Source organism: Melopsittacus undulatus, chromosome 16 (assembly GCF_012275295.1).
Source record: "Melopsittacus undulatus isolate bMelUnd1 chromosome 16, bMelUnd1.mat.Z, whole genome shotgun sequence".
Taxonomy (NCBI): domain Eukaryota; kingdom Metazoa; phylum Chordata; class Aves; order Psittaciformes; family Psittaculidae; genus Melopsittacus; species Melopsittacus undulatus.
This window is the reverse complement of record NC_047542.1, coordinates 1,532,735-1,550,285: the sequence shown is the minus strand read 5'-3', so window position 1 is coordinate 1,550,285 and position 17,551 is coordinate 1,532,735. Positions and strand designations below refer to the sequence as shown.

Sequence of the window (17,551 nt, the reverse complement as noted above, 5' to 3'; positions counted from 1 at the left end):
CCTTTCCTTCTTATCCACTCCTTCTGCTGGAGAAGGTCTTGTCCAAAGGGTTCCTGCCTGGCTGGTTCAATCCTGATACACATCAACGCCCCAGCAAAGCAGCTCAAAACACTTCATCATCATTCACCTTAAACTGATGCAGTTTTAAACACACAGAGCACTAAGAGCAGAGCACAGGACTCAGCCACCTATCAGCAAAGTCAGCAAGTTGCCAGTGTGGCACAGCTGTCTTCCCATCAAGCAATCTCCGTTGTCCCCATGGAGCTGGTGAGAGCCAGCTCCTGCCTTGACATCAGCAAACGGAAGCCTACGTCATAAAGCACGCGAAACTCCGGTCCCCATGAGCCATCTGCACTGATCACACCTCGATCCAGCCCAGGGCACAGATGTCTGGACTCACCGTGATAATATCACCTGCAGCAAGGGGAAAGTGCCTGCAAGACTTTCTCAGGCCTTGCAGCCTGCAGGACAGTCTCCTGTTGCTTGGGGTGTGATTCCTTCTGCCCCATCAAACTGCCTGTATTACCCAGTGGACTAATAGCAGGTTCTAGCAATGCAGCCACATCTAAGGTGAAGCAAATCAGGAGCTGGGCTAGCGGCGATTTCCAGAGATAAGGAAGGAGAAGGTCTTTCCTTGCTGCCAGGAGAGGGAAATGCCATTTAAAACCAGACACTGCTCTGGCAAAGCCCAGATTGAATGAAGACTAAAGCAGAGCCGACAAGCTGACATTTGAAAATGCAATTAGGTGCCTTGTAGAGCCACCCTGTTATCTTATTGTTAATTATACGTTTGCTCAGTCTAGGAGGCAATACACTTATTTAAAGCTCATTCTCAGGCTCTCCTGCTTTGACGGGTTGCTTCAATCAGGAACCCATGTCCTTCCCCCCAGCCCTACCTCCCAGTGCTATGGTGAGTTTGATTTCCACAAGGACCATCATATTGTGTGTGCATTTACATAGCTCCCATCATGAACCTGCTGTTGGGAAAGCATCTAGAGCAGGTAGTGAATTCCCAGGATAAAAGGGATTTGGGAACAATTGGATGCCAATAAGAGAGCTGAGACTCGCTGCATTCAGTTCCTATTTATGCAGTTCAAAGTGCCCTCCCTGCCCAGAAGGGACAATTCCAATCACCCCACTGGATTTAACTAACCTGTTTCTGCAGCGCTTGATCCAAGCTCTGTAATCAGAGATTCATTTATTTTCATACAAGCCTCTAACTCCTCTCTTAATTGGGATAAAGAAGTCTTTTAAACATATTAATGTGCATCATGGACCAGGGCCATTTTATGAACATAATCATAATTCAGCTTTGTTTGTCTTGCAAGGCAGGTTAGGGGGGAGGAAGAAGCAGCACAGCTGAGCAAACACAGCCATCTCCTGGGTAAAAAGCCTGCCAGGGATACTTAGAAAGCCCAGGACCCCCAGCTCAGCTCTTGGTGCTCACAGAAGCCAGTCCCACCTCCATCCCAAACCCAAGGCTCTATAGGGAGATTGGTCTACTTGGAGAGGAAGACAAGGAAACCAGAGCCCATGAAACCCAGTGTTAGAGAGAAGCCTGCCCTACTGGGCTCAAGCCAGATTAGCCTCACAGCTGTCACCATGGCCAGGAGAACTCGGGTGAGGTCAACCAAAAATACATGGCTGTGGACCCAGCTGCTGCTATGGCTGGGAAATAAACCCCTGTAGGCCTTGGCATCTGGATAGCAGAGCTGTCAATAACGTGTCAGGCTGTGACATGCAACACAGCATTTTGAAGGACACTTCTATTGTACACATATTTGTTTCCTAATAAGTGCAGCCCAATAATGCACGTATGAATTAGCTCCAATTCAGTTCTGGCATAAGGGAAGGAGCACTTTGCTTTGATAGAAAGTTCAGTCTTGAGGCATTCTTTATTAGAATCCAGATTTACTACAGATGCAGTGGAGGAAGGAAACAGGATGATCAATTTACTGAGTCAATTGGATGTGGTTTTCAAGGGGTTGCTCCTAATGCACACTCACACTCACAGCTTCACTGCAGAGGGCATCAAACCCAACTTAGCTACACTCCCTTCAATTTGCCATGGGAGAAGTGACAATACCCCGAGGTTTAAGTGCCCACTGGTGCCGCAAGGCTTGCAGCTTGGCTACCGACTGCTCAGAACGACAGGGCCAAAGCATGCTCTGGGCCATGCCAGATGTATCATGAAAGCAGGGCTGGCCTGAGGGGTCCCATGCATGCTGCCACACGTGCATGGCTACAAAGCCTTGGTTCTCCATCTCTCTCCTCCCTCCCACTTGCCTGCACACATCTGTGAACACGTCACAGCGACTGGAACAGAAACCAATGAGCTTGCAACAAGCAGCCTTTGTTGCTGGGTCTGGTAAGAATCTGAAAGCAAGATTTCACGAGTCCTGACACCATTTAAGTGACAGCAAGAAAGAGAGCTCTTTCTAGACCCTTAACTCAATAAGGGTGCAGCTCAGCGTACAGATGTGTCTTTATCAACTGCAGGGCCATGCTGTGCTGTTAGGCATGTTTGTAACTCTCCCAGCTAGCACAAACAGGGCTGTGTAATTAAACATGAGGTGGCTGGTGGTACCATACCCTACTGTGGAACTGTTCAGAGCCTGTGGAACAAGATGCAGGCTGGCTCCAAGTCCTAATCAGCCAAATGGCTTGAGGAAGAATGACATTCACCACCACTCACACACCAGAGCACAGGCAGCTCCTCATTAACTGAGCAGACTGGGTAAAGCTTCCAGAAGCAAGCCAAGAGTCAGGTCTGGCCTTCACCCTCTCAGTTTGCTGTGTGAGAAGGGAGTGCTGCAGTTTCTTTCCCTCCCTCCCTCCTGCCCCCTGTGAATAGACAATAAAAACTGCTGTGAACATCCAAGAAAAGCAGCTTCCCAGGATGGGAAGTTGATCTTTGTACATCAGAAAGGATTCACAAAGCAATGCAGAGAGGGCACAGGTTGATTTGCTTCCTGCTGATGAAACCCTTAAGGTAACAGGATCACAAGCCGCTTCTGCCTGGAAGGGACCACAGCAGGTCACCGAGTACAGCCATCAGCTGGAAGCAGGATGAGCTATAAGGTCAGACCTTGTTCAGGGCTCGATCCAGATGGTTCTTTAAAATGCTCATCCAGCAAGGGTGGAGACCCCCCAGCCTCTCTGAGTAACCTAGACTACTGCTTGAGAGCCACGCTGGGGATAGGGGGGATTCACGCCTCTCCCTTGCATCCTCTTGTTTCAGTCTATGCCTGTTGTCCCTTCTCCTTACCGAGGACAATAGGGAGCTCGCAGGCGGGGTTCAGCACCCTGGAGAGAGGCAGATTGCGTCCTCCCACCCACAACGCTCCCGTCCTCAGCGGTAAATCACCCTTCAAGCACAGCACCATGGAACCCCGGCCTGGTCTGGGTGGGAAGGGACCTTGAAGCTGTGGTTTCGTTTGCATTTCCAGTGTAAATACACATAGAACATTTAGGTTGGAAAAGGCCTTTAAGATCATCGAGTCTAACCATAAACATAATGCTGCCAAGTCCACCACTAAACCATGTTCCTGAGTCTTATATGGAAAGAAAAGCCTTCAAGTGGAGGAATGTCCATCCTACTGCTGCACCCAACACATGCAGGACACCAAGCAAATTAAACGGAGGGCCTGGATGTTTGGTCAAGATCCCAGCTCCCTGAATAACCCCTGGAACGCAGAAGCCACTCCTCAAGGAACTACTACTTAATACAAGCAGAAAACAGCAACAGGTCAGTGCCTTAGTTGGTGGTCTCCTCAATTCGGGAACCCCCCAGTCCCTTTTAACTTGGAGCTTCTTGAGGTTAATAGGACGAGCAGGAGAAGTGAACATTTCCCAGCAGAAAGGGGATTTCAGATTCAAGGTGAGCCCCATCCACCTCCCAGCTTACACTGAGCTGCCAGCCCTGCCCATCTGTGCCAGGGCATGTCAGGAGGAATGCAGGCTGACAGTGAGACAGTATCTGCTTGCTGTGACTTAGAAGATCTGTAAGAACCCATCAGCCCTCATGCTGGAAGACAGCAAAATCTACTGCCAAAGAGGCATAAAGCAGCAGAAAACCTGCCAAGAACTCAAGCAAACCCTCAGGTTCACCTTGTGCAGTGAGAAGAACAGCACCAGGATGCCACAGCAGCAAGAGGATGGGATCCAAAGGATCCTGAACTGAGGTGAGCTCAAGAAGCAAGGCAAAGAAAGACTTGTCCCTGCCCAGCATCCCTGGGATCTTCTATTTTGTTTAGCCACACAAAAGCATCTCTGCTTGTTCAGCTGTTAATCCTTCTCCTCCTATCTTATTAACAAGGGATGGTGATCCCTATAAGCAGGGCTGAGGTCTAAATCCTCCTCTGTTTTAATCCAGGACAACACAGAACGCTTTCTTGCAGATCTGGATTTAAAAAGGAAAAAGGAGGGGGATTATTCTGTGTGGCAACAACTTCGAGCTCATTCTGAGCTGGATCCCTACAATTACACAATTATCCTGGACAGCAAAGGTAAAAGAACCAAGGTCTGAGCTGCTTTGAGCAGGAGGAAGAGAGCAGAAGTCATCCCACAGCACTTACAATTCTTCTTGAGTGGAGTTACCCCATGGCAGGCAGACAAGCGAGGCCTCCCCAACAAGATTTGCCAGAGCCTTCCAACAGCTCTAACCCCTCTGCAATGCTGGGTCTGAGCTGCCTGCTTGAGTTTGAGATACAAGGGAATAGCTAGGGAAGGGCAAACTAAACCCAAGGAACAGGGAAGGTTCAAAGAGGAATTGTCAGCAGTTCCTTCCTTGGATTTTTTAAAATCTCCTCCCAGCTTTTGCTTTTATTCACATTCAAGTAAAAACTGATTTTTTTTTATGCAGGACATGGAGACACTCAGTGTAAACTGGGATGGATTCAAACCTTCCCAACTCAGCTGCATCTTTATTTCACCTGAACAAGCAGTGCAAACCTTTTCCTTGTGAGCCCCTTACTAGAGCCCACCAAGAACAAGATGGAGCCAGCACTGCCTGAAGCTCTGGATACCCTGCCCAAACCTTCCCTCTGCCCAGGGAGGCTCCATTTCTACAAGCATTGGTGTTTATCAAGACACTGTTTGGTAGAGACCCCCCATAACTACCACATTTCTGCTCAATGGGGTTAAACGGATGAGGGGAATGGAGAGAGCATTCAAGTCTGGCAATGTACTTGATACCTATGAGTAATTTGCCCACCAAGCCTTCTCCCAAGGACACTGGGTCACCCGATCAGGCCTGAAACACAGCAATGGAAGTAAAAATCCTTTGAGTGGAGAGTCATCACATAATGGTTTGGGAAGGGATCTTGAAGCTTATCCAGTTCCAGTTCTTGTCTTGTCCCTACAGGCCCTTGTCCCAAGCCCCTCTCCAGGTTTCCTGCAGCCCCTTTAGGCACTGGAGCTGCTCTCAGGTCTCCCCTTCAGGAGCCTTCTCTTGTCCAGGCTGCCCCAGCCCAGCTCTCTCAGCCTGGCTCCAGGTCAGAACTGCTCCAGCCCCCAGTAAAACTACTTTAACAGCCATGCAGTTACCATTTCCCATCTACCTGAACCAGGCATCAGCAAAGGTCTCTGCCTCCTGTCCATGCCCACTCTGATTCTCCTCGCAATCACAGGAATCACCAGCAGCTGAGTCTGCATTTGCAGCTTTCCTTTTCTAGTCTCCGATGCGTTACTATTCACACCTGATCTCAGCAACTTCCCTGCTCACCCTGCACAGGCTACACCTCACAGCTCACCCATGGACTCAGTGCCGTCCTTCCAAGAGGGGTACAACCAGGTGAAAACCTACACACAGGGGTCTCATGTGAGCAGCCTTCCCACAGGATCTCAGGCAGGAGCTCTGGTATGAAGACAGATCTTGTTTCTTGCTGTTATTCCCATTATTTGACCACCTTTGATGCTTGGGCATTGCAGAAAGCCTTTGCAGTGGCACTTTGCCAGCAGCAGCATCGATTTTCTACACAAGACCCATGAAGATGAAGACAATTAGATCACAGCAAAGCAAAGAATTCATTATGAATTAATACCTTCTGAGAGCTTGGGATATTTCCCATTTAATCATTAGCCGGGAGAAGAGATGATTGGATTGACTGACTTAAGTTTAAATCAGGCCCCGAGCTACAGCCAAGGCAACACAAAGCAGTAACCCCTGGCGAGACGCTGAGGATGATGATGGAGCTTTGTTACTACCAGCTCCATCCTATAAGCAAGACAACGCCGGTCCCCAGGCCTCAACCCCTATGAGCAAAGTCCATCCTCAAATTTAACACCTCAACCCCATCCTCCCGCAGCCCTCCATGCATTATTTATGTAGTACTCGTGTTACAGCTACACAAAAAGGGAAGTCAGCAAGGGCCCAGCCCCAGCCATTAAATACAATTGGATGCTGAATTGGAGCCATTATCTCTCAAGGTAGGCCCTGCAAAGAAGTTTTCGGGAAACAAAGCAGTCATGCTGCCGATCAGTTTAGCCCTGCTGCCAAAGGGGGGTATTTCTCAGGAACGCAGGCAACAAGAAAGGAGGCAGCATCGCAATAAAAGTCACTGGATTCTTGCTTTTGTCCTCAGCATCTGCTGGGAGCACCCCGGAAACACTGAAACTCTGACAGCGCCACAGTATCCATCTTAAACCAGCCAGGCATCCACTCCGCCTGTCAGCATCCCGGTTTTCCTGCAATATTCACCTTCCCCTGCCCCTTTCCTCTGCCCCCTGTCAAAAAGCATTCAGAAACATCCCCATTTGACTTTCTCAAGTGCTTCACAGGAGCACTTCCAAGGACCTGACCTTGAAAAAGAACCTCAAAGGCAGCATAGAAGAGGCAAAAGCGAGTCCTACCCATGGCAGAAAGGACGGGATTTTCCAGAGAAAAGCTCCCTGTCCCCGAGTCCCTCCCCACAGCCCCATGCCCGGAGGCCTCGTCTCACCGCAAGCGCTGCATCCTCTCTGCTCCCCGTCCTCCAAGGAGCAGCTAAGGCCACGGAAGAAGATGCCACACCGCGCTCAAGCCAACGGGTACCTCCTGCAGGCCTCGCTCCCCCCGCGGAGCACCCCTCGGACCCTGCAGCCCATTCCTGGGGTCGGGAAAGGCTGAGCCGCCCGGACAGCCGGGAGTACAAATGATTCAGCACTTTCCCCACCTCCAGAAGCCTGATCGATGGCCGGGAGCTGCTCTGCGGGCACAGACAGATGGGAAACACGCAGTCACCACCCGCGGCAGGGCCCGGCTCCCTCCAGCGCAGCATCCCAGCCCGGTGCTTCCCTAGGGGCCTCCAGACGAGGCCGTGGATGCGTTTTCCCAGCCCAAGATGTTTCAGATGAACACGAATCCACCCCAAAAAAGCCACGAGAGGGAAGCATCAGTGTGCGGCCGCCCCGCAGCGCCAGCTTTCCCCCTCAGTGGACGGAGCCGTGCCCTGTCCCACCAGGGTCTCTACCCGGGATGCGACCCCCTTCCCCGAGCTGACATATCGGGATATTATCGCCACACATAGACACGATGTCATGACGTAACAGTAAAAATCCCATCACATGCCCGAGCCCCGTTCCCGGCTCCCCCTCGCATGCGGCTCCTGCCGCGGAGGACAAAATAAGGGGAAGACCCTGCAGGCAGCGGGTCCCATGATGCTGCTGGTGCTGAGCCAGCCAGCCCCTCACCCAGCCCTGCCCCGGGGGTGTTGCTGCCGGATGGACCCGAGCATCCCCCGGGAGCGCCCCGCATCCCTGTACCCCCCTTCCCCGCTTACCTGCTCCGGGAGCGCCGGGACTCGCCGCAGCCGGGCTCCGTGCGCCGCACTGCGCGCTCCCGAGCGCGGCCGCGCCGCACTGCGCGCTCCCGGGCGGGCGGGCGCGCCCCGGGAGGAGGCAGGGAGGAAGGCAGGAGCGAGCGGGGCGTGGGGAGAGGTTCATTAGCGGTGCCGGTAATTAGCAGCTGCAGCCTCGGCTCCGCCCTCCGCCTGAGCCACCCCCAGGAAGCTCCCGCGGGCACCAAAGCAGAACCCGGGGCCATAAACCGGGGGGTAAAGCCCAGCTCAGGGGGTTGGGGCAGGAGAGGACAAGTGACCCAGTCAGGGCCCTTCTCCGCCTGCAGCACCGATCCCGGGGGGTTCCGCACTCTCGGGGCCGCTGCAGAGGAGCAGCATCATCACCCTCAGCCCCGGGTAAGGTGCCTGCTGGTGGCTCCCTGCCGTGGGCACGCTCCCGATGGAGTGACCGAGCTCCTGCCAACATCCCAGCCCGGGCATCTCATCGGTGACTTGGTTATCAGGAATGTCAGTTTAATTAAAGCCTCCCCCCGTAGGAAGCACTCACAGCAAGAGCAGCCACTTCCCTCACCCTGCATCTTATTGCACAGCAAATGTTCTGCTGAGGCTATGAAACTTAAACTTATGTAGGCACTTGCTCTAGCAACACACTGATCCGTGTTGATTGAGCACATATTATAGACAACATAAAATCATAGAATAGTTAAGGTTAGAAAGGACATTAAATCATCCAGTTCCAACCCCCTTGCCATGAGCAGGGACACCTCACCCTAGACCATGTGATAACACATATCAAACATACTGATGCACATCATATATATTCAAGCCCTTTAGGGGTTTATCAAAGAAAGCTTTGAGATCCCAAAGATACATTTGCATATGTCACCATCCCATGAAAGCCAGTGAAGAATTCATATGTCAGAAGTTAAACATGCATGCTGGACCACCAGCGAAAAGAACCTTCCTGCATGGATCTGGAAAAGAAGCTGTAGAATGCAGGTTTCCCATGGAGCAGGAGACGCAGGAGCACTAAATCTGATTCCAAGAGCAGTAGAAATCACACCCTCTACTTGCAAGATACAACTGGGACAGTTAATGGTTAAAACCAGCATGAAGCTGGGCCTGGGTGCTTGGAGTTTTGCAGCAAGCATGTGCTTGGACTAGAAAGATGCCACATACAAACAGACATCTGTGACCTCCTGCAAGGCAGAGCCCAGCCATGGGAGGTGAGGGGCTGGCTCCTGACACAGCCCTTGTGTGCTCCTTCCTTGCCTGATCCACTTGGATATTTGTCCTCACTCAAGAGCTCAGAGGGTCCCTTTCTTTGCTGTCTCCCTAGGGATCCACTGCAATCAAATTAATGTGGTTAACCAGGGAATGGGCAGTGAGGAGAAATTAGATGAATTCCTCTCCTCCAACCAATCTCTTTGGACAAAAAAGTATTGATTAGCCTTAAAGTATTTGTACTTGGAAAGATGGATTCGTGGGCTCCCTGCTATGACACTTGAGCCTCTCAGGAAAAGCTAGTGATGGATGCACAGCCCAGGCACTTGGTTTTAATGGAGCTTCACTGCCCCTGGGACATAAATCACCATGCTGTTGAAGCCAGTCTGTGCTTCCCTATTTAAGAGCACAGGACACGGACCTCATCCCATCTTGCCTCCTTAATACCCTGCACTTTTATTCAGTGTTGGCACAGAGGATTTAAAACCAGGACTGGCATTTAAACACACTCCAGCCTTTGCAGCCACTGCAAGGGCACGGCACAGCACAGACTTGGTAGCTAACGATTAAAAGGGGAAGGGATCCTTCTGCTAAGAGGGTGCTGAGGCACAGGGTGCCCAGAGAAGCTGTGGCTGCCCCATCCCTGGCAGTGCCCAAGGCCAGGTTGGACACAGGGGCTTGGAGCAGCTGCTCCAGTGGAAGGGGTCCCTGCCTGTGGCAGGGGTTGGAGCTGGAGGAGCTTTAAGGTCCCTTTCAGCCCAAACCAGTTTGGGATTCCATGATCCCGTTCAGGAGCATCCAACCCCAGAGGCCTCGGTGCTCCCTTGCCAGCAGCACCGCACCTCTGCGCCTGCAGGACACAGGAACGCCCCAGCCCCTGCCCCCGACGGCGATGCCCAGGAGCGGCCGCAGCCAGTCCGTTATCCGGTGCTGCCATCTGCAGCCCAACGGCGCTTCCCTGCCGGAGAGGATGGGGTTTAGCGCACAACCCCCGGCGGTGCCGCTGGTGGCTCACGCAGAGCGCAGTGTGCGCGCACCACGGGCTCAGGAGCAGAGAACCGCAGCGTGTGAGTCAATGGGTGCAGTGAAGGACAGAAACCAGCGAACATGAGCCGGGTCTGAGGGGGAAGCACCTGCACCAGGACAAAAATCCACATTCGACAGGGCTTGGAGCAGCTGCTCCAGTGGAAGGTGTCCCTGCCGGTGGCAAGGGTGGGAACTGGATGAGCTTTAAGGTCCCTTCCAACACAAACCAGGCTGGGACTCTATGAGCACTCAGCCACAGCCGTATCCAAGCAATCCTCCAGCAGGTTTTGCAAAGCAGCATCCCAAAGCAGCTGTTTCCCTGAGTTTTCCCTCTAATAACCCCCACTCTGGGTCAAATCCCTCTGCACCGTTGGCAGCCCCAGGCTCCAGGTCTGGGATGCTCCCTGCAGGGACCCCACTTTGGGGCAGCCCAGAGAGGAGCCCACGGGCATCAGCACAGACAAGAGCAGAGCATGGCAGGTCCCCCTCTTTGAAACCTCTGCTGCACAGCTCCAGGCATTCCTGGAGAACCTGGTGTCCAACACTAGCTTACCAGGAAATATTAAGCAGCTCGATGTGAGCAGAGCTTTGCTCTGATCCTGCTCTTTCCGGACAGGTATCACAATCACACACACAAGAGTCCAGGCAGCTCTGCCCAGTGTTTGCCCTCCCTTCCCCAGGAGCATTAGCTTCCAGGGCCAGGCAGGTTCCCATCACATCCCTGTGCTCACTTGTCCTTTAAAGCCTTCAATTTTGCACAAGGGAATGGAAAGAAGATGAAAACGAAGCTAAAGAAAAGCTGAATCATGTCATTCCCTTGTACCTCCTCAGGTCCCAAGCAGGGGTGGAGATGAAGAGGGGAACAATCCCCCAAAAAACCTTCTTTACCTTTCCCCTCCACATCCCACCCTGCAAAATCCCCTATTAAAATGAGGGTCACTCATTGCCCCAGTGTACTTATTTACTGCCAGAGGATTAGGAGCTTGCTCAGCTGGGAAAGATCAGGTGAGCTCCTATCACCTTGATTTCTAACACAAGACAGCTCATGATGCAAAAAGTCAGTAACATCCCCCCATCATAACCCTAAAGGTTTCCATCACTCTCCAGATGGCACAATTCAAAGGTTATGGGTCCCAAAACACCTTTCTGCATCATGTATCTTGTGCAGCATCCATCTCTATTGCTTACTATAAAGAATAGTGGACATCATTTTCGGTTTTCATCACTGGATGGAGGAATTGTTAGCACAGAACACAGGAACACAGGTACCAGCTTCTGCAGAAGTCAGCCTTTACCTGTTAAAGCCTGGAAAACCTGTCTGGGAGCCTATCTTCAGCCTGAAATGACTGCTGTGAACCTGTTCCATGCACTACACCACTAGATTGCAGCACAACACCAATTTCTGCTGCCAGCACACTCGCTGGACAAGAGGAATGGAGCAAACAGCAACAGGAGTGCAACATCTTGCAACCACAAAAGCAAAGATGTAGGTGAGGAACCGTGCAGCAAGTGAGCTGCAGCAGAGAAAGCCACTGCCTTTGGGATGCACCGAGAGCATCCCGCTGCTTGGCTGGGCTGAAAGCACAATCCACAGCTGCAGCACCCGGCATCGGCTGCCTCTCGGGCAGTTTGCCCACAGCTTTGCATTGCATTGGAGGCCCACGTTACACCGGTGGAACTGGAGCATCGTTTCCTACTGAGTCTGCACAAATATTTGGCAAAGGTGAAGCCTGGCTGCGAGTCCAGAAGGAAAAGGTGACCTGGAAGAAAGAAATGAGCTGACAAAGACAATGTGCTCCTGGAGCTGAAGGGGCTCTCAGCAGGCAGCTCCTCAGCAGTTCTCCTTGTAGAGTCAAGTCCAGAGGGCTGTTAACATCCAAGCACTCCTGAACTGCAGCCCAGCAAGACCTTGGGCTGGGGTCAATGTTTTAGAGCTGATCTTTAGGCTCTTAACTTGGACATTTTGGCCTCAAACCCCAGAGGTGAAGTTCTCCCTCCTGCTGCTGTTCCCATCCAAGGTCCCCTCCCTGGGGATGAGCTTGGCCGTATTAGTCAAGATCTGCTGCATCTGCCCTGGTGCCCCAGAAGGATGAGGACTTTCAGTGCTGTCACTAAGCCCAGCAGCTCTCTCACAGCTATAGCAAATGACTCGCCAGGGTTGTGTGGAAGGAAGATGTGTAAAGCCCTCATTAATCATGAATAATTAATAACTAACAAGTATTATTTAAAATATCAGGGCAGGAAAACTCCCGGTGTGGCTATTTTTGATTTGTAAATGCCAGGCTTTTAATTAAAAGTGAGGGAACATCATCATCACTCAACTGGTTTTAGTAACCAGCAGTCTGGGGTTTGGCTGCTAGAAGCCCCAGGCAGAAAAGTGCAGTGAGAAGCATTGAGTCTAAAGGATGTGCCCCAATAGAAACATCCATTACTGGGGCTGGGAATTCCATGGAGGAACTGTCAGTGTCGGGGCCATCACTCAGATCACTGTTGCCAGGAGGGGAACATCCCACTGGTTGCACTGTGCCTGGCACATGTCAATCCCAAAGGGATCCCTGCCCTGGGCAGCCTGTTCCAGTGCCTGAGCACCCTTCGGGTGAAGAACTGTTTCCTAATCCCCATCTAAACCTCCCCTGGTGCAGCTTGAGGCCATTTCGCCTTGTCCTTGGGAGCAGATACTGATCCCATCTCCCTACAACCTCCTATCAGGTCATCTCTTTACTAATCAATAGGCTTGATCCTTTTGAGGCACTTACAGAAACCTGCCCAAGTAAAGCCATTAGGATTGGGTGGGTTTCTGGTACCTATATTCCCACTTCAACTCTCCCTGACTGAGAAGCAGCTGCAGGCTGGGTCTTTACAGCATCAAATAGCTTGTAAAAGAAAGGTTACAGATCCGCAGAGCTTGTTTTGCAGGGGAACAGCAGCATCACAGCCTGAAAGGTACTGGAGGTCTTTTGGACAAAGAATTCCCACCTGGAATCCTAGAAATCATATAAGTAGACTGCATTAGCTACACATCATAAATATTGATGCTGTTGCTAAGGGGAAGGAGAGCTGGGTTCAATGTTAATGGACCGATGTTGGCATGCTGAAAACACTCCAGGGAGCAAGAGGGACAAAATACTGCTGTCAAAGAGCTGAGTGTGCCTCCCGTGGCTCCTGGGCAGGGCTCATATTCCTGGCCTTGGGAACATGCACAGCTCGATACATGCATGAGTCCCTCCTTGTTCTCCTTCTCTCTTTGGGTTAATCACAGAACCTTGTGAAAACAGCAACTGGTTTTGCATCTGATCTGAGGGAGAGCACATGCCTTGGGCTGTGTGCGTGCAGCACCAGCATCTGGCTTAGGATGTATCCCTGGGGCAGGGGGATCTGCAAGGCTTTGGGTGCCCCAGGCCAAAGCTGCCCTCTGCATGGGCTGTTGCTGCAGGCACTTGGTGAGCTGTGCAGCTGCTTAAGGAGGACACAGCTCTTGCATCTCCATCTGGCAGTGCTTGGTGGTCTAGCAGGGTGGTGCTGGGTCCAGGGAAGAATAACACCCTTCCCAGTGACCAGAGGCTGGGCTGTGCATGGGGAGATGGCCAGAGCTGAGCACCATCCAGCCACAGGCCAGCTGATGGAGGAGGGTGGTTTTGGAGAGGGCCAAAAGAGATTTGTCCTTGGGAGTTCGTCCTTGTCCCACAGAGCTGCAGGGATGGAGGTGTCCTGCCCCGTACTCAGCATCCCCTGCCCTGCAAGCCTGTGTGTGTCCTGGTGCAGGAGAGAGCATTAAAGAAGAAAGCCTTGCAGGAGAGAAGCTCCACACAAGATCAGGTTATGAGCAACCACTGGAGCTGTTCCTTGGCCCCAGCACTGACCTGGGCTCCCCAGGCTGGCCATGGGGAGCACCGCTGCCTGCACTGCCCTCTCCCCACTTCTACAGCCCCCAGAATTACTGCTACCTGCCTGCAGCACTGATGGATTGAGGTACCTGAGATGATGCTGACCTTCAGTGCCTGGAATCCTCCTCCTTTCCCCTTTCCTTGTTTTTCTGCTCCCTGCCTTTACAGTCCCGGATGGTTTCCACATTCCAAGTGCACAAGGTGTTCCAGAGGCCAGGCTTCCATGACTGCTTATTATTCACAGCAGAACAAGACCTAGACAGCAAATTGCTTTGTTGTTCCTGTGAAGGGAATCGATCCTTGCAAGCTTAGTGCCTCTGACATGTTTATTGCTGGCTGGGCACAGGGAAGGATGCTCACAACAGGGCCCGTGTGCTCCCAGGTTCCCAGAGCTCTGGTGTGGAGCAAGCGTGAAGGCTGGGATTAACCGATAGGATTTCAAGGCCAGGAGATGTGGTTCTGGTTGTCTGATCACCTGCACAGGCATTAACTCTGGTATCCCCTTGGCAGCCACTGAGCACCATGGGTGTGAATGGGAATTAAAAGTCCAACTGAGAGCAAGGGGGTCACATCCCCCAAAGACCAAGCTCAACCCCATCCCATGTGAGACTGAATGAGATGAAAGCCCTTAACCAGCAATGGAATGGGCTGGTTTCTATTCCTGATTCCCAACACTGCATAACACTGTTCAAAGCTCACTCTGAGCTAAAGCAAATGATAGGAGAAGCCAACACAACCGTCTGGGCTGGAGAGAAAGTGATTACTTGTTAATGGGCCAGCCTGAGAAGAGGCTGTCCCAGCTCTGCAATTGAGGCAGTAAAACCCCCCCTGCTGGGAACCTCTGCCACACACTTGTAAGAAAACAGAGAACTTCAGAGAGAATAACAGCTCATAAAGCTGCAGGACATACACACATCATTAACAACACGGCAACGGCTGAGCCTGCACAGGCAACAGGCAAGAAACACGGTAGCAGCAGCTCCCTGGTCCAGTCTTCCCAGCGTGAGCATCCTGGAGGAGATGCTGCCACACATGGAGGGCAACGCGTATGTTAAAGCAACGCAGATAATGAGGTAAGAGGCAAAGTGTAAGCAAATGCCACAGGAAGAGAGCTGCTCATCAATCTCCCCACCTGCAAACAGGAGGAGGTGCAGACAGGGCTGGCTGGGGTGCAGTCAGTAAATCAAATCATGCTTCAGCCTGCATATGTCTCAAAGGCAACTGCAAGCATCCGGCGGTGCCTGGCTTGACTTTTACTTTTGCTGATACAGATCCAGCACTTTGCCACTCCAGCATCTTTTCCCCGACTGTTCATTGATTATCAGGCTGCAAGGGACAACAGTCACAAATTCATTTGATCTTGTTTATGGTATTTGTCTGTCAGACTTCCCCAGATCAATTCCCATTTAAAGCAGAATATTTCTTGCAGGGAAAAACATATCCATGCATGGCAGAAACCTCCCCTGAAGCCCCATAGCCCTCTGGTCCAGCCACCCACAAGCATCGCTGTGGCCGTGGTGCAGAGAGCACACTGGGGTCCCGCTTTCTTCATTGGCACAGGCAGGGATTCGACCCATGAATAGGTGGGGGGGTAACAGAGCCAAAAATAAGGTGGTGGATGGGGAGCAATAGCCCTGGAGTCACAGTGAGCTGGGGCCTGGGGTGCTGGTTTGGGTGTTTGGCTCCTGTTGCTCCAAATCAGGTCATGGAATGGTTTGGGCTGGAGGAAACCTCAAAGCTCCTCCAGTTCCAGCCCTCTGCCCCTTGCTTCTCTGAGCAGCTTGTGCCAGGGCCTCACCACCTGCAGAGTGTAGAATTTCTGCCTCAGATCCACCCTAAACCTCCCCTATTTAAGTCTGAACCCAAATAAGCTCCTGCCTTCACTCCCTCCTCCTCACCTGTGGCAGAGAGCAAATAACCAGGGTTTTCCCTGGTTCTGGTGTGTGCAGCATCATCCTGCAGGGGCTGGGGCTGTCTCCTGACGTGGGGCTCAACAGCTGCAGAGCTTGGCTCTGGTGCATCTCTGCTCTCCCCATACAGCAAGGAAGGCTCCAGGAGCCTCCAACAGCCCCCATGGCCGTGCCTCCTCTTCCCCGGGGAATTCAGGGAGTTAATAGCGAGCCCATCGTGCTGCTGTGATCCGGGCTCTACTGCTCTAACCAGTACCAACAACAAGCAAAAAGAGCGGTTGCTGGGACTGGAGCCTTGAAAATCCATTAAAGGATTTCTTTTTTCTCTTACCCAGTCCCTTGGGGGTTTGCAGGCTCAGCTGCGTGCTACTGCTCCAAATGGAAACCCAGAATAAATGCATATTTGAAGTAATAAAAGCCCTTTCGTGCTAAATCCGAGTACAAATTAACAATTACTAGTGCTGTCTAATGCCTTTCTGCCTCAACATTTTCATTTATCAGCCCTTCTTTCATCCGCAATGCTCCAGGTAGTTTTTTTCTCCTCCAAGATGTTTGTTGTTAGGGAGGGCTGTTTTGGTTTGGGCTTTTTTCCCCTCTTTCATTCCAGTCTAACAGCAGGAGGAAAGGGGTTTATTTGCTGTTGAGGCAAGAAGTGAGAAGCAAAGGAAGGCACAAAGCCCTCACCATGCTCCAGTGCAGGATGAGCTGGGACCTGGGGGGTGATGGTGCTGGAGCCAACGTTCCCTTGAGCATGATTTTAGGAGAAGGGATGATGGCACCACATCCTCCTCACCCTGCAGGGGAAACCTGGGGGTCTCTGTGTGCAATGGGCACAGCGCTGGCTCCTTGCAGTGAGGTATCTGAGCAGGACGAACGCTGCATGGGTGGCACTGGTGGATGATCGTCAGCCCTGGTGTCACCAACTGCCAACAGCCTCCTCTTGCTGGCAGGTGGCAAAGGGAGCTGGGGACAGGGGGATTTGGGTGGCTTTGCTCAGGAATAAAGAGGAAGGGTTTTGTAGGAGCAAAAATATCCCAGCATTGAGTATCCCCCTGCCCGCAGCATCGCACTGTGGATACACCGTGGGAGAAGGACAGGAAGTCTGTTGTCTTCCTCAAGGATCTCAAAGCACTGATGGAAATCTTCAGGGTGTTCAAGGCCAGGTTGGACACAGGGGCTTGGAGCAGCTGCTCCAGTGGAAGGGGTCCCTGCCCATGGCAGGGGTTGGAGCTGGAGGAGTTTTAGGGTCCCTTCGACTCAAACTGTTCCATGATTGAGTCTATGAAAAGGAGTGAAGGAATTAGCACTGGAGTGAACTGAGGGCATGAGAACAAGGCAAGGCTTCCCCCAGCCCTGCTCGAGTGCTGTGCGTGTTTCCTCTTCACACCCCATTAAGTTTATGGGGAAGCACAGGACACAGCTGGGCTCCCTATAGCTGCTGTTGATTAGTGCTCTGCAGACAAGCAGGGCTGAGGGATCTGAGCACAGCAGCTCCAGCAGAGAAGAAAGGATAATCCATGGGAAAGCTCTCAAAATACAAAGGGATGAGACCCTATTTCCAGCTATTCCCTCTACTGACCATGCATCTCTGCAGACCATGGGAGGATTTTGGGTTGGGATGTGGGATACTGAGAGCCACAAACCACATCCTGCATCACGGAACATGAAGGAGCCGGCTGCCACCACCTGCATCATCACTGGTGTGTGCAAGCATCATCTTTATGTGTAC

The 17,551-nt window shown here is 52.0% G+C and overlaps 1 protein-coding gene across 6 annotated transcripts in view; it reads right to left on the bottom strand.

The window, feature by feature from the left end:
- Window positions 1–7,856, bottom strand: part of NFASC (neurofascin) — an 80,674-nt gene extending 72,818 nt beyond the window's left edge. For all 6 annotated transcript variants that reach the window (XM_034069973.1, XM_034069975.1, XM_034069977.1 and 3 more), the window contains exon 1: window positions 7,761–7,856. The gene's annotated coding sequence lies outside the window, so the exon portion shown is untranslated. The remainder of the gene's footprint in view (window positions 1–7,760) is intronic.
- Window positions 7,857–17,551: the final 9,695 nt, after the last annotated feature.